Source organism: Nerophis lumbriciformis, linkage group LG12, assembly GCF_033978685.3.
Source record: "Nerophis lumbriciformis linkage group LG12, RoL_Nlum_v2.1, whole genome shotgun sequence".
NCBI lineage: Eukaryota > Metazoa > Chordata > Actinopteri > Syngnathiformes > Syngnathidae > Nerophis > Nerophis lumbriciformis.
The window spans coordinates 31686572-31699733 of NC_084559.2; the positions used below are offsets into that span (position 1 = coordinate 31686572).

The 13162-nt window shown below is 40.5% G+C and overlaps 1 protein-coding gene across 1 annotated transcript in view; it reads left to right on the forward strand.

Moving 5' to 3' along the window:
• The window catches only part of wscd2 (WSC domain containing 2), a 217228-nt gene that overhangs the window by 65731 nt on the left and 138335 nt on the right, over positions 1-13162 (forward strand). The gene's annotated exons all lie outside the window — the stretch shown is intronic.

Consider the following 13162-nt stretch of genomic DNA (forward strand, 5'->3'; position numbering starts at 1 on the left):
TTAGTGCAGGTGGGAGAGGAGAAGGGGCAAAAGGTCTCTTTGGATAAAACTGCTAATATTCCTTCGGGCCATGAATGAGCAGCTTTGTTCAGGGTGAATAGTAGAAGACATCATTTGATCTCCCACTGATGGAGTCTCCTCGCTGCAGAATAATTGCTTCTTTTATAAAGCCGTTTAAGAGGCTCAATTCAAGTGATTGTTTGTCAAATGGACATCTATGTGGTCGGAGCAGAAGGTGGGCGTGTCAGCCACTGAGAGTGCATGATTCCTCAAGGGATCTGTGCTAGTTTATCTTTCTCCTCTGTGCTCTGTGTCATGTGTTGCCTTGGGGATATTTTCAGATGTTTCCATTTTTTTTTGGCACTGATTAGTTCTATTTTTTGCCTTTTTTCTATTGCCTAATTGAACGGTGAGGCTTGGTGCCTACAGACACAATAGAGCCGCCACTATTTTCCTTCCGAGTGTGTCAGTTACAAATGACTCTTTAATAGAGCGGCATCCTAACCGTCAATCACTCCATTACAAAGCTGTGACTTAATGCTTCTGTGCAGCGGTCAAAGAGGAGGATTACATTATTTTTAGAGCCTTTAACTTACCTCTTTCAATGTTTAAGGTCAGCATCGAGCTTAATGGACCATTGAGTATTATCAGGATTACAAAGAGCTCTTTCCCTGCCATCCTGGGCTTAATTTTTAAGCTTCATAGGCCAAGTTTAAAATTGTCTTTCTGTGATTGGTTTGTTTTGCTTCTGCAATGCCAAGTGCACTTGTATTTAGAATTACCCCTCAGGCTTTGGACAGCTGCAGCGAGGGTTTAACATCGGAATCAGTACTGGACCCCAAAAGACTGTACAACAATGAATTCACAGCTTTTGTGTTGATCTCTTCCAAAACTTGTAAAAGAAAACATTCCTATTATGAGAAGTGTCTGTTGTATACTAGAAAGTTGGCAGAGAACATTGAGTCCTCCAAGCAAAAAGTGGTCAATGATCAGGAGTAAATAAAATCAATTCAAAAATGCAAAGAGCAAAACATTGTTCCAGTGTACCAATTGATGAAATTGAATAACCCTTTCAGGGTCATGAAGCCTAGATGCGCCCTGGACTGGTTACCAGTCAGGCATTGATTAATTAACAAACTACATTTTACACCTATGAAGAACTTATAGTCGCCAATGAATGTGCCATGCATATTTTTGGACTGTTGAAGAACATCTGTGGCCTTGTTTGCACTGCACAACAAATTAGATTTTTTTGCCCTCAAGTGACACAGATCAGATTTTTTTGCCAGTCTAAACGCTTCAAAGTGCTTCAAATCTGATCTTTTGACATCAGATTCAGACCACATCAGGAGGTAGTCCTGAATCTGATTGGAATCGGATCTTTTCAAATGTGACTTCAATCTAAACGCAAGGTGACCTAAATGCGACCCGAATGTGACTTTTTCGTCAGCTTTAGGCGAGCTCATGTGCGTCGGGAAAGACGAAGTCGCCAGCGGAAGTGAACATCACAACATCCGGTTTCAGTGAGCAAAGTCTTTTTAAGACGACCATATTTCGATGCATCACTTGTCAATAGTGCACAAATAATAGGCTATATATGTATTTTTTTGATTCCGAAGAAATAGCGATTGTTGAAGGAGCGGAATTGACGCTGTGGCGCATTTGCTTACATGTGAGTTGAAAAATAAAGCTCCCGTAGATCCAAACTGATGTCCGTGTCTCCTCTACTTAACAGCCATTAAAAGATTACAACTCTTGCAAATATATTACACTATATACACCCATCCATACATTACATTACCGTATTTTTCGGACTATAAGGCGCACTTAAAATCTTTTAATTTTCTCAAAACTCGACAGTGCGCCTTATAACCTAATGCGCCTAATGTACGGAATCATTTTGGTTGTGCTTACCAACCACGAAGCTATTTTATTTGGTACATGGTGAAATGATAAGCGTGACTAGTAGATGGCAGTCACACATAAGAGATACATGTAGACTGCAATATGACTCAAGTGAACAACACCAAAATTGTTATTTGTTCCATTGAAAATATAGAAGATTACTACACACGGCGCTCAAAAATCTATCAAAATGTTTTCGTACGACTTTGGTAAGGTATGAAGCCGCATTGCTTGATGGATTGTACTGTGCTTCAACATACGAGTATTATTATGGTGTGTTTATAAGGTAAGACATATTATCTGGCATTTTGTTTCGCAATATTATGCAAAATAAACTTTTCTTACCTTCTGGTACCTGCTGATCTGTATTTGGAATCTGCATAAGTCCTGAAAATCTTGTTATGTAGCATTCGTCCTCCGCTTTTGCCATTTCTAATATAACAGTGTAAAGTTCTTACATTTATCTGTCAGTAAACTTGCCATGAAAGCGCTAAAACATACCGGTATAGTGAGTTTATATTATTCACCCAAGGAACTTTAGTTATTAGAGAGTTCCGGTTGGACGGTTTTTCATGGGACACATTTCCGGCGTTATTGCACTAGTGAGCCACGGATGAGGAGCTGCTGCTCCGTTATTGATTTAAGTAAAGTCTGATTGTCATTAAAACAGTTAGCTCCATCTGTTGACACTTCTTTCACTGCCGTCCTTACACGCAACACCGCTACAACAAAGACGGAGAAAAGACGCTGCCGAAGGTGAACCACGTAAATAAGACCGCCCACAAAACGGCGCATCCTGAAGCGACTGTCAAAAAGCGGCTTGAAGATGATCTGTAAAACATAATCTATGCAACATTTTGACCAAAGAACCACCATTACATGTTATGTAGACCACAAGGAAGTGTTTTCAATTTCGAAAAATAAATAAATAATATGACCCCTTTAATGCGCCATATAATCCGGTGCGCCCTATGGTCCAGAAAATACGGTACTTTCGTTTACTGTCCCGTTAAAAAAAGGCAAATTTTTAAGGTGTAGTGACTTTTATTTTATTTTATCGTAGTAGCCATTTCCGCCCGGTTAACTTCCTTTGTTTTCACTTTATCGCACTGCACATGCAAGTGATGTCGAGGCCACATTGGGACCACATTCGCATTTACACTGGAGTTTGATAAAAAACAAATTTTATTTGCAGTGTAAACAGTCAGCTGGAAAAAATCTGATAAAAAAAAAAAATCCCATTTGGCCCACTTTGGACTGCAGTGTAAACGTAGTCAGGGTACCCATAGATAAAACACTTTAGCACAGTGAGAACATGCCAAGTTTACACAGAAACTGAGCTGAGGATTGAACCCAAAACTTTCTCACGGTACAATTGAAAAATCCTTCATCCACTACTCACTAAGGATGAGTACCGTTCACATTTGAATCGGTATCAATTCCCAGTTCTTGGAAATAGATACCGGTCGCAACTTTTGGTAGTTTTGTGTGTGTTCAACTGTGGTAATAAATCATACTTGCCAACCTTGAGACCTCCGATTTCGGGAGGTGGGGGGTGGGGGGCGTGGTCGGGGGTGGGGCGGGGCGTGGTTGGGGCGGGGGGCGTGGTTAAGAGGAGAGGAGTATATTTACAGCTAGAATTCACCAACTCGAGTATTTCATATATATATATATATATATATATATATATATATATATATATGTATGACATACTTGACTTTCAGTGAATTCTAGCTATATATATATTTATTTATTTTATTATATATATAAATAAAAGAAATACTTGAATTTCAGTGTTCATTTATTTACACATATACACACACATAACACTCATCTACTCATTGTTGTACTTGAAAGTACAATGCAATACAATTCCGGGGCAATGGTACCTATCAAATACACAGTAATGAAAACACAGTTGTTCTACTAACTGTACTGTGTGTTATGAGAGTAGAGTATGTGTGTGTGTGTGGCCCTTTAATAGGTGACAGCATGTGAGGTGAGTGACGTCAGTGAGTGTGTGGGCGAGAGAAGAGAGGGAGCGGTAGCGTAAATGCGGGGAGGGACTAGTTGGTTTTGTGTTGGATTGGCTGTGTGCAAGCAATCAATAAAGCAAGATTTGCAAGTAATCGCTGGACTCATCATTCACCCTAAAGTCGTCCGCTGTGGAGACCCACTGTTGGGTAAAGTGAAGGGTGTTGCCCCGAGCATACATCAGCCCTGGAGAAGTGTCTCCCCTGCGCTCTTTGACTACGGTCTCGTTCTTCTGCTTCGTCCCCTTGTGTGCGCACACTGGACTCAGGTCCGCATGGAGCTGGAGGGGGCGTGGCCTCCAGCTCCGGCTGAATTCCGGGAGATTTTCGGGAGAAAATTTCTTCCGGGAGGTTTTCGGGAGAGGCGCTGTATTTCGGGAGTCTCCCGGAAAATCCGGGAGGGTTGGCAAGTATGTAATAAATGTTAATTGTTATTAAAAAAAAATCTACTACACTGAGCTGTGCTGCTCAGCTGTTATCTTGTTTTATTACACTTCTGAGTCTCATTTGCTAGTACTGTAATGTACGTGATTACGTAGTAAACTTTGCATGCAGTTATAATTCCAAGACGATAGTTGGCAGTAGCGTATGGGCTTAGGTGTGTACCCATAGCCACAAGTAGTCTTTGCTATTAAGTAGATTGTGCCGGTCTCATCTTTTGTTGAGCCCTAAAAAGTGTTTTAAGTGTAAGTATTGTATTAATTACACGCCAGTTTGATTGTAAGGTTCAGTAGTTTTTTATCAACCAAATTTGGAGGTGTTGAAATCCTCATGTGAAATCGCTCATTGTAATCTGTAGCATGTACATTGTATTGCAAATCCAATGTAAATTGGCATTGAGCTAGTGAATTTTGAAAAGTGAAGCCCTACTGTACTTTTGTGCACCTTCTGCTTTCTTTGTTGGCATGGAAAATTGTTAAGTGTTGTTGAGCTCGCTCTGAGTACTTGACTGCTTGTTTTCCGGCCAAGTGCTTGAGCTGATGCAGAGACTGCAACCGGACGTGGCGTTAGGTGCAACAAAGGTATCGAAATGATGGCACAGTTTGATTTGACCTGAATGGGTACCCGGTAGTACCTACGGCTTTCCATCGAATTTGCACTGTTCATTGTAAGAATCCTGTATCAGACTACTAAATAATAGTGATGGGGAATTACAGAGAAAAACACATGAATATTTCCTGACCAAGGGTTAAACCAATTGATGGACTGATGTTTATCTTGCTATAAAAGTATTTCCATTACTCTGGAAGCCTTCTTCTAATTAGGACATTTCAGGGATAAGTTTGAGGCATTTTAAAAGCCTCATTTTTTTCTTTCCCTTGCACGCTTTTGTCACATTCATCTACTGTAACCGTGGTTTTCAAACTTGTTTCACCAAGTACCACCTCAGAAAACTCTTGGGTCTCCAAGTACCACCATAATGACCAACTTTAAAATACAGTACCATAGTAGGCCTAAGTATTAATTAAGAACAAGGCAGATGTTTTATTTAACAATTATATTTAAGATTTCTGGCCACTGTAACAATACACACAATGCACAAACATCATCAACAATGATATTCCATATACAGTACATATTTACAGATTTCTTTGGCGTACCACTAGATGGAGTAGGGGTATACGTCCCACGGTTTGAGAATCTCTGTACTATATAATACCAAGTGACCCATTATCTGCAGTTTCTACCCAAGAAAACAATAAAAGTTTCAGTTTACTTGTTTGTCTTGTCAGTAAAGACTCATTGAGCACACACCCCTTTTAAGCGGCCTCTCTAGGCTTGACTCCTCAGCTGCTTAGTGGAGTTAATAGAAGGTTTTTTTTAGAAGTTTGGATGTTTTGGTGCTGAAAACGTGTCAGAAACTCATGGGACTCCAAAGCTCGACATTTTGTGATGTAGACATTCTGCTCCACTTTTGAGTCCTTGTGGAACATATGTAAATATGTGCTATTTTACTGTCGAACTGGGCTATTTTCTTTTCACTTCTTTCTAGAGCAGAAATGGCAGATTTTGACAGTTCAAATAAAGTGCCACAATCACAACTTTCAGTGGGATTTGTATTGTAACACACACACACACTTACTATACTACAACACTGTGGATGATGTAGCATGTCACATCCAGCTGTGAGACTGGGTTCTAATCATATCTCAGACCTCTTTGTGTTATCTTCTCCCTGTGTATGTGTACATTTTCTCTGGATACCCCTGTTTTCTTCAACCGTCCCAAAAATATGCACGTTAGGTTAAATGGAGACTCGAACTCGGGTTTCCACAAAATGCATAATGGCTGCTGAATGGCTCCTCCACAGCGATGGACCCAATTTGTTTTCATTCTAGTCAATGTGTCAGTTTCCACTGTCGTGGGGACGCCCTGTGCACGGCACCGGCACGGCGCTGTCAAATGTATGCAGAGCTTCTATTTTTGCCATACACCGGAGCACGGCGGATTCATTCAGCAAATATCAGCCTGTGCGGGACAAAAAGTCATGCACAGACACGAATAAGTTATCTGGTTTATTTTCAAAAATAAAATACCTTAGAGCATATTTTCACCTTGAAACACCCTAATTGACAGAGACAGACCTGCAATTAGCAATTATAATTAGGGATGTCCCGATCCAGGTTTTTGCACTTCCGATCCGATACTGATATTGTTTTTGCACTTCCGATCCGATACCGATACTGACCGATAGTGGCCTATCCGAGCATGTATTAAAGTTTAAAGTTATTTAGCCTACTTAGTTGTCAGAATCATGTTGAAAAGGGTTTTAGTACTCTTGATAACAACTAGCCAGCTGAATTAGGGGAGTTTAAATAATACACAATGGTTGGTAACAAGAAACTGACCTGTTTATTCAAGGATAAACACAAAATAGACCATATTATACATGACAAACAGAAATGGCATCATTGAAACAAGGGCTGGGCGATATGGCCTTTTTTTAATATTGCGATATTTTAAGGCCATATCGCGATACATGATATATATGTGGATATTTTGCCTTAGCCTTGAATGAACATTTGATGCATATAATCACAGCAGTATGATGATTCTATGTGTCTACATTAAAACATTCTTCTTCATACTGCATTAATATATGCTACTTTTAAACTTTCATGCAGAGAAGGAAATCACAACTAAAAAAAATCACAATTTTTTTCATACAGTGTTGATCTGGAAATGTTTGCCTCGGCATTTTGATGGTGTGGGCGTGTGGCACCGAATGGAGATAAGCGTCTCGACAGACGTTACAATATTTGAACAATGATGACAAAAACTGTTTTCTCTGTCGTGTCCGTGTGTGGAAAATTGTTATGCGCTTATTTTTTTATTTGATTTTGTGCGTGGCAGAGATTTGCCGTGCGCAGAGGACGCTTGAGCAGTGTGCAATTGCACAGGCGCGCACCTTAGAGGGAACATTGCTCGCACGGCTGCGCTAGCATCACAGCTAACGTTAGCCATGCTGCTACGTCTCTGCTGGGAGAGGGCGTATACGTATGTGACGTATGACGTGAACAGTATGTGACGTGTGTCATGACAGTATGTGACGTGTGTAAGAAGGTGCGCTTTCTGTCTGTGAGAGGGTGACACAGGAAAGAGTGAGAAGAGCCTGTCGTGTAATGCCAGCAGCTAAAAGCAATTGCGTGAGAATCCACAGACCTGTGGATGTGTTGAAGGTGTGCTGGAAAATGCGGAACGGAAATTAGGGAGCAGCAGAAAAGTGGAATGTATTATTTAAATCGGTGCGTTGGAAAACACAAACCAGAGGGTTTTTTTTAAACTGGATCTGGATCGGCATTTTCCCATGCCTTGCCGATATGCATTTTTTTGCAAATATCGGCGGCCGATCCGATCCAAATATCGGATCGGGACATCCCTAATTATAATCTGTTTTTTTTGTATTACGGTCTGTTGACTTTTTTTGGCCTTAATTAATTGCAATAAACAGAATAAAGTTCTGGCCTGAATTCCAACTTTCCAACTCACAGCGAGGGCTGTAGCGAAAAACTAATCTCATAATATGATACGATACACGATATTTAGCTCACAATACTATATATGTCAAAAACGATATAATTCGATACATATAATTTTCTGAAAGATTTTACAAGGACAGTCTGATTTTGGTCTTGTGAGTGTTCCATTGACTTGCATTGAATGAATTGAATAGAAAAGCAAAACTATTAGTTACACAATCCAAAGTCAAACAGAATGCTCCCCCCAGTGACCTGGACCCCCTGATGGCTTATTTAAAACCAACAGTCACAAATCTTGGATTTATGTTCGACAAAGATTTTAAATTGGAGCAGCAGGTTAACTCCGTTGTACAATCTAGTTTTTATCATCTAAGACTTTTAGAAACATTTTTATCAGTTTTATCTTTTAACGACTTTGAGCGGGTAATCCATGCGAGTTTGGACTACTGCAACTCCCTCTACGTTGGAATGAACCAGGCCTCATTCGCTCGATTGCATTTAGTCCAAAATACCGCTGCTCGGCTTTTAACTGGCACTAAAAAAAACATGAACACATTACCCCCATTTTAGAACCCATTCACTGGCTCCAAGTTCATTTTAGAATTAATTTTAAAATATTGTTGTTTGTTTTTAAATCTCTTAACGGATTATCGCCACAATATAAGTCAGACCTTTTAAAGGGGCAATATAGCTCGGTTGGTAGAGTGGCCGTGCCAGCAACTTGAGGGTTGCAGGTTCGATCCCCGCTTCCGCCATCCTAGTCACTGCCGTTGTGTCCTTGGGTAAGACACTTTACCCACCTGCTCCCAGTGCCACCCACACTGGTTTAAATGTAACTTAGATATTGGGTTTCACTATGTAAAGCGCTTTGAGTCACTAGAGAAAAAGCGCTATATAAATATAATTCACTTCACACTTCACTTAAAACTTTACAAGGCCTCTGAGGTTAGCTGATCAGTTTCTTCTTGTCGTCCCAAAAACCCGTTTAAAATCCAGAGGTGATCGTGTATTTTCTGCTGTGGCTCCAAAACTTTGGAACAATATCCCTATTGTTATTCGGACGGCTCCCTCTTTAATGACTTTTAAATCACGTTTTAAAACATATTTTTACTCGTTGGCTTTTAAACCGCAGCGTGAGAGTTGTGTGATTTTAGTCTATTTTATTTATCTCTGATGTATTTTAAGTATTTACTCTTTAATAGTCAAATGTTTTATATTAATGACTCTTCTAGTATGTTTGTCGTAACTTCTGTGCAGCACTTTGTGAAACTTCTATTGTTTTTTGAAATGTGCTATATAAATAATGTCGATTGGATTGGACAATATGTGGCTCTGACTGGACAGATAGTCAACAGCTTAATTCTGGACAAAATGCATCAATTACATGATGAGAATGATAGTTGTATTTATTGAAACAGTGCAAATTGTGGCTTACAAGCCTTTAAAAGAGGACCTGTTCTAAACAGGTTATTTGACGCTGATGTTTAAAGGGGAACATTATCACAATTTCAGAAGGGTTAAAACCATTAAAAATCAGTTCCCAGTGGCTTATTTTATTTTTCGAAGTTTTTTTCAAAATTTTACCTATCACGCAATATCCCTAAAAAAAGCTGCAAAGTGCCTGATTTTAAACACCCGTCCATTTTCCTGTGACGTCACATAGTGATGCCAACACAAACAAACATATCGCATAGAACAGCAAGCTATAGCGACATTAGCTCAGATTCAGACTCGGATTTCAGCGGTTTAAGCGATTCAACAGATTACGCATGTATTGAAACGGATGGTTGTAGTGTGGAGGCAGGTAGCGAAAACGAAATTGAAGAAGAAACTGAAGCTATTGAGCCATATCGGTTTGAACCGTACGCAAGCGAAACCGACGAAAACGACACGACAGCCAGCGACACGGGAGAAAGCGAGGACGAATTCGGCGATCTCTGATCGCTTTTCCAAAAAAGCCAATAATTCACATGACAAAAAAACACATTTTACTGAAAATGTACTCGTCTTAGTCAGGTAGGTTAAGGGCTGTAGGCTTACAAGTGATCACTCAATGTGAGGTAGCCAGTTTAGGAAAGTAGTATTACCTTGTCCAATAGCCAGCACTACTCTTGAAGTTGTCAGGAAATGATGATGTTTACCACCGTACCCATCCGTTAACACTAGGAAAGTATATTGTGTACTAATATGTTGCTTACTTAATTTATTTCAATTAAATACAACTTGGTTAAAATATTTCACCGTGTGTATAATTATGTACTTTTTAACACATTCGACAATACTGTGATCCTAATGATGATTTTCATATTGTTACATCCCTCCTTAAGAGCGACAGTAGCGGCTGGCTGAACTAATCATTCTTCCAAGCGGAACATGGGTGATTTGAATGGGACTTTTTGTATCGATACTTGTAGCTGAAGAATCAATACTATTTGGGAAACAAAACATTGATTTATATGGCAAGATACATATCTACTCATAACCCAGGGTAACAGGTGGAAAATGAATGAATGAATAGACACAACAATGGAATAAAGTGTACAATGAGCATACACAACACAGAAAAAGCGAACACTATTTACAGTTAAGATTTTTCCCCACCAAACATTACACAACCAAACTGATGATTTATAATAACCTTTAAATGCAAATCAGTCCACTTTAAATATTGCCACATTTATCTCTCAGCAATCAATTCATTAGTGCTACTGCGACAAACAGGTAAACAATTGATGTGTTTGCTAGCAGAGATGATATCCTACTGATGAATAACACGCCGCTAATCAAGGCAGACTGAAGCAGAGGTGAATGTTGCAAGGTCTGTAGCGAGCGTTTCATTAATCTTTGGTTTGGGATAAATAAATGGAAACCTGTCAAATTTATTTTGCAAAAATCACTGACTGATGTGTTTCCTTTTGAGTGGCCACTAGTAATTAAGCATATCAGGCATCAAGCCAAACACTAATGCGGGCGCATACTGAGATCAACCATTTGTTTAATTAAAATGGCTGGCATGAAAAAGGGGGGAGCCAAACTGTAGCACAAACTGTACCTTTGTGATATTTGCCAAGAAGAATTAAGTACTTTGGCATTGTGATGCTGTTGTTGCGGGAAGCAGCCATGCTCCCACTCGCGGTTTCAGGGGTCATGCACTCGGTAGAGCAGCCATCTGCGCTCAGTGAGCCACTCGAGTCTGTTGTGCACACGCTTGATATCCAGCTGTTTCCAGCTTTCATTTGTTATATGTGCTGTCTTTTGTTGGATTGCAAAGTGCTTTGTCATACTCCAATCACAGTTATGATTTACATTGCTTGGTTTTGGCTTGGTGCAAATCTCTTAGAAATACTCATGCAATATGGAATGAGGTAAAACCAGACATCTGTTGGCTATGTTTTGTCGTTTGAGTGTGAAGAATATGGCTGTAAACACGAACACAGCCCTCCCGACGGGGCTTCTCTTGTGGAGGAATGTGATCTTCAGTTTGATTTGATTTGATAAATCGTGCTAATGCGCACTGGCAGGCCAAACACACCAGGAGAGAGGAAATGCAGTCCCCAGGGTGAGGAGAGGGTCAGAGCTGCTGGAGCTGTGATGTTAACTCTTCTACTGCCCGGCTGTTTAAGACATCCTACATGACAGGAATATTAAGAATACACGTGTTGGCACCTGCACAGCTGATGACTTATGTTTGAAAACAATTGTCATCATACCAATGATGCACCACTCATGACATAATTAAACAGAGCAACACTGGAGGATATTCTAAATCCCAGTGCCGATGATTGCCTCTTTAACGCAGACGTACCGCAAAATAAGCGCATCCGAACCGTAAAAGTAGATCCTACATTTCTTTGTCTGCGCATTTCACACAGAACCCAGTGAAGCAAGACATTGCCCACAGGGTGACGCTGAATCCTGCAATCAGATCAGGAAATAGATGTGTGACGACATCCCTGTCTAGTAATGGATATAAAATACTTGTCTGAGAGCGATGACAGTTTTCTACACAACAGGGTTGTGAGAAAAATGTGTTTTGGGTGTTGAAGGGGTCATATTATGATTTATTTTCTACATTTAAAGGGGAACATTATTACCAGACCTATGTAAGCGTCAATATATACCTTGATGTTGCAGAAAAAAGACCATATATTTTTTTAACCGATTTCCGAACTCTAAATGGGTGAATTTTGGCGAATTAAACGCCTTTCTAATATTCGCTCTTGGAGCGATGACGTCACAACGTGACGTCACATCGGAAAGCAATCCGCCATTTTCTCAAACACCGAGTCAAATCAGCTCTGTTATTTTCCGATTTTTCGACTGTTTTCCGTACCTTGGAGACATCATGCCTCGTCGGTGTGTTGTCGGAGGGTGTAACAACATGAACAGGGACGGATTCAAGTTGCACCAGTGGCCCAAAGATGCGAAAGTGGCAAGAAATTGGACGTTTGTTCCGCACACTTTACCGACGAAAGCTATGCTACGACAGAGATGGCAAGAATGTGTGGATATCCTGCGACACTCAAAGCAGATGCATTTCCAACGATAAAGTCAAAGAAATCTGCCGCCAGACCCCCATTGAATCTGCCGGAGTGTGTGAACAATTCAGGGACAAAGGACCTCGGTAGCACGGCAAGCAATGGCGACAGTTTGTTCCCGCCGACGAGGGAGCTAAACCCCCTGGATGTCTTTGCTCACACCGTCCCTTATGCCACCGAAGATGATCAAGAGAAGAATATCGACCCTAGCTTCCCTGGCCTGCTGACATCAACTCCAAAACTGGACAGATCAGCTTTCAGGAAAAGAGCGCGGATGAGGGTATGTCTACAGAATATATTAATTGATGAAAATTGGGCTGTCTGCACTCTCAAAGTGCATGTTGTTGCCAAATGTATTTCATATGCTGTAAACCTAGTTCATAGTTGTTAGTTTCCTTTAATGCCAAACAAACACATACCAATCGTTGGTTAGAAGGCGATCGCCGAATTTGTCCTCGCTTTCTCCCGTGTCGCTGGCTGCCGTGTCGTTTTCGTCGGTTTTGCTTGCATACAGTTCAAACCGATATGGCTCAATAGCTTCAGTTTCTTCTTCAATTTCGTTTTCGCTACCTGCCTCCACACTACAACCATCCGTTTCAATACATGCGTAATCTGTTGAATCGCTTAAGCCGCTGAAATCCGAGTCTGAATCCGAGCTAATGTCGCTATAGCTTGCTGTTCTTTCCGCCATGTTTGTTTGTGTTGG